We start from the raw sequence: 4,942 nt of genomic DNA on the forward strand, positions 1-4,942 counted from the left end.
CAGGAACAAATCCACCCCCAAAAATATCGTCCCGCAAGAAAATCTTTTTCAGCTGTTAGATGAACATGCTCTTCAGTCATAATGTTTAGTAACGCTGCCGAATCTTCTGGATTTTGGGCACAGCATCGGGGACTTAAGCCTACAAATTGCAAAATACGGGTGTGTCAAAAAACCTTGCAGCTAAGAGAGCTGTATGTACGAGATTGAGAGATTGGGCAGTAATATTGAGAACATGAAAAACTTTTGAAATACGTTGCGCTGTGCGGAAATATTGCGCCGTCTGTGAGCAGTATTGTGCAATATGCTCGACAGTGTCTCTCGTGCTACCGACACTGGATATCTGTGTTCGTTGTCGTTATGGTGTTGAAAATGAGTTCAAAACTACACGGAAGAATGTTATGACTAGAGTGCATCGAAATGTATAAATAATTGCCATTGTGGGATGTCAGGGTAGATGAGTACAAAAATAGAAATATTACGAATCAATCGTATGATCTGTTGCTCAGAAAATACAATTAAAGACCACAAAGGACTATTTTTTTAAATTAATGCAAAATTATAAATAAAGTATACATGTGTGTGTGTGTGTGTGTGTGTGTGTGTGTGTGTGTGTGTGTGTGTGTTTGTATGCATTCTCCACCAACAAATAATCGTTTAGTCCACGTTTAATGACATTTTTCTATAAATATGTATCAAATACCTTAAGTTGACACTGCACTTCTTCATTTAAAGTCTTCGAAAGAATTGCCTGGAGCAAGGTGGTGTTAACATAATAGGTAAACGCTGACTTGATGGACTTACGTCTCTCATTACAGTATCTTGTTTTTTGATCATGCGGATTTGAGCGTCCGCATAAATTTAACCGAGGAGGGGGGAAGGAGAAGACACTAACATTTAAATTTTTGTTGTGAAAGAGTTGATCAGTTTTAACTCGAAAACATTATATCCCAGCCGGCCGGTGTGGCCGAGCGGTACTAGGCGCTATAGTCTGGAACCGCGCGGCCGCTACGGTCGCAGTTTCGAATCCTGCCTCAGGCATGGATGTGTGTTATGTCCTTAGGTTAGTTAGGTTTAAGTAGTTCCAGGGGACTGATGACCTTAGCAGTTAAGTCCCATAGTGCTCAGAGCCATTTGAACCATTTAGCCATTATATCCCAGAGAAGTGACGGTTATCATTCAGTATTTGTTAAACATTACTTCGACACACTTAGACACCAATTGCTAAGGCCGTAATATTGTCTCACTGAGATCAGCCACGTGGTGCCAAATTTTGCTAAACGAGAAATTTAGCAGAATAATGGAAAATCGCTTCTAGAAGCGTATAAGAATTTTGTGATGAATGAAAACACCATACAGCAGTTTCCAAGAGAGAGTGGTACGAAGGGAGCGCAAATACTTCTTTCACCTCCTCGTCAGAGCTGAATCGCTTTCCGGCCAAATGTTCTTTTAACTTAGGGAACAGGTGATAGTCACTGGGCGCCAAGTCAGGACTATAGAGTGGGTGGGTGATTATGTTCCACTGAAACTGTTGCAGGAGAGCAACGGTCTGCCGAGCGATGTGTGGGCGAGCGTTGTCATGGAGAATGTGTACGCCCTTGCTCAACATTCCTCTCCTCCGGTTCTGAATTGCCCGTTTGAGTTGTTTCAGAGTCTCACAGTACCTGTCAGCGTTAATTGTGGTCCCAGTGGGCATAAAGTCGACCAACAATACCCCTTTCCGATCCCAAAAAACGGTTGTCATGGCTTTACCGGCAGACTGTGTTTGTTTCAATTTCCGCGGGTTTGGCGAAGAAGGATGCCGCCACATGCGTTATTGTTGCTTGGTCTCAGGTGTAAAGGTATCGTCACACGTGACAATTGAGTCCAGTAAGTTGTCTTTTTCGGCTGCAAGGCGGTGAAGAAATGCGCGGGAAGCATCAACTCGTTGCCGCATGTGGTCCTCAGTCAGCATGCGTGGTACCCATCTTCCGGTAGTTCAACGTTTCCGTTAAATTTCTGTGAGCGGTGCTTCGGGAAACCTCAGGAACCAACGTGCAGAGATCATCCACGGTGATCCGCCTATAATTTTAATTAATATTGTGTTTATACTGGTTATTAGTATTTTATTAATGATCTCATTCATAAGCAGCCATATCACAGTCGCTCAAGAAAGTTATAATTGAGCTTTACTTGTTTAATCAGAATCGGACGATGACTCTCCTTGTCAGGGATTTTCTCTGCCTCGTGATGGCTGGGTGTTGTGTGATGTCCTTAGGTTAGTTAGGTTTCAGTAGTTCTGAGTTCTAGGGGACTGATGACCATAGATGTTAAGTCCCATAGTGCTCAGAGCCATTTGAACTCTCCTTGTCCGCAGTCTCGATGATTCGAAGCGATCTGCAGTCCTGTGTAAATAAAATGTCTTGGTTTTCTTGACTTGCGTAGTCAGTCGGGAAACCTCAGATCGAGCGGAAAGTTTGCTTTTATAGAGTTTAATTATCCGATGAAATAATGGAGCGTTTGGATCTAATAATTGCAGGTTCGTTTCCAGTTCATCGGAAGTTCCCTTCTGATTACCAACGAAACAACACCTCCGTGCAAAATTTCCAATTAGAGAAAACATATATAATGAAATTCCTTACACACCTTTGATGTAAATGCTCAGTATATATTTTCTGGAGTAGCATACAATATATTTTCAATCTCTTTCTTCCAGTAATCTCGATAGCAAAATTACAATTATTCAGTGCGGCTATTCGGTACGGAGAAGATCCTAGACGTCCTCTCAACACCCCAGAGAGAATATTACAAAGAGTAATTATGCGCTCATGGAATAGTAATAGTATTGTACTACTTTGCTCATCGATTCTGCGAGTATATAGATGGTCAAGTAGGAAACGTAATTCACTCATAGAATTGTGCAGGGATAATTAGTAGAATATAAAGAGATATTACACGCCGATCTTCACGCATGCTTTGCTCAACCTTCAACACTGTCTCCTCAGAAATTGACGCTCTCCCGCTCCTTTGTTCGTCGTGAATTTCGGTCCGACCAGCTGCAAACTCTCTACACCACTTACGAACATTTTTGACATCCATACACAACTCATGTTGATAACCATTTCCAATAATGTATCAGGTGCTGGGCCGTCACCACACAAATATTTTTGATAATCCTCTTTTTCTCGCAATCTCATTTCCGTCAGCAAATTTTCGTAAGTGATCTTTGATTCTTCTTGCCCCAATTATTCGCCCACTTTTTTTTTTTAATTTGCATCAAAGTAGAGCAATTATCACAGCAGCAGCGTCTTTATCATCAACAGTCCGAGCCACAAAATTGTTGCAGAGTATTATTGAGCAGTGAAGAGAGAATGTCAATAATATTGCACACTATTATTGCCCAATACTATTGACGGTCTAGAGGCTGCGTAACTCAAATAATAACAAAACGCGCTGGTAAGCGATCGGGCAAGCGGGTAGCGTTCGCGCGGCATGTCCGTGCAATCATGGACTAGACTACAAAGATATTTGCTCGCGGTTAAGAATCTGGATTATCGCGAATCCGTATAGCTGTGGGCCTAATGACCAAGTCTCCACTGTGAACAGGAAAAGAAAGAAATTTACAGCCGTTGGTCCTGTTCTAATACTTCCTCGCGTCGTTGCGTTCCGGCTTCTACTGTGCGAGCCGTCCTCAGGCAGCACTTGTGCGGACTGGACCCACCCTACGGTGCTCCAGAGTGTACCGGCGGTGACCGGCAGGAATTAATTCAGATAAACGCCGGTAACTGCAGCGGGCGCACAAAAGCCGCGCGGCGCGGGGCGTCGCCTGTCCCGTTAATAATCGGCGCAGCCCGAGTCCCAGCAGCCTGCCCCGGGGGAAGCCCCGGACCCCGGGCCCCGCCTGCTGACCGCGCATAATGCACGGCAGCCATGGCGCCCTCCGCGTTTAATGCCGACATCCGAGCCGAGAACGACCCACCCCCTCCGGTCCGCCACCCCTGTGCGACAGCCACTCGTAATGACGGAGCACAATGGCGGAACACTGTCGCTTCACATGAGCAAAGAGTTCGGCGTGCGTGAAACGCGACACTGAGAGCAAAACATCTTATTAAGTTTATCCATCATATAGAATAAATTTCTTTTATGTCCGTCTATGATTACAAAATTGTTTGTTCCTTAAACCACAGGTTTGGACGACGATAACGATCTTCAAATCTGTTTTAAAACGTGTCCTAATATAATGTACGCAAAGTGGCACGTCAATAAAAAAAAAAAATTACCTTAGCATCATCACACATATTTAAAATATGGTGATGTGAACTAGACGACACTGCCAGCAAAGTCAAAATGTTAACAGCAGTGCTGCTCATAACAAATTATGGATAGTATGCAACATGCGACTGCTCATTACTGGAAAATAAATACAGGAAAGTGCGATGAGTCATTTATGAAATAGTTGTTTGTTTCCATAAACTAGTTCTCTAGCCTTTACAAGCTTGAATTCCAATCCCAAAGAAAGCAGGTGTTGACAGATGCGAAAATTACCGAACTATCAGTTTAATAAGTCACAGCTGCAAAACACTAACGCGAATTCTGTACAGACGTATGGAAAAACTAGTAGAAACCGACCTCGGGGAAGATCAGTTTGGATTCCGTAGAAATATTGGAACACATGGAGCAATACTGACCTTACGACTTATCTTAGAAGAAAGATTAAGGAAAGGCAAACCTACGTTTCTAGCATTTGTAGACTTAGAGAAAGCTTTTGACAATGTTGACTGGAATACTCTCTTTCAAATTCTGAAGGTGGCAGTGATAAAATACAGGGAGCGAAAGGCTATTTACAATTTGTACAGAAACCAGATGGCAGTTATAAGAGTCGAGGGGGATGAAAGGGAAGGAGTGGTTGGGAAGGGAGAGCGACAGGGCTGTAGCCTCTCCCCGATGTTCTTCAATCTGTATATTG

This window comes from Schistocerca cancellata, unplaced genomic scaffold (genome assembly GCF_023864275.1).
Source record: "Schistocerca cancellata isolate TAMUIC-IGC-003103 unplaced genomic scaffold, iqSchCanc2.1 HiC_scaffold_785, whole genome shotgun sequence".
In the NCBI taxonomy this organism is placed as follows: Eukaryota; Metazoa; Arthropoda; class Insecta; order Orthoptera; family Acrididae; genus Schistocerca; species Schistocerca cancellata.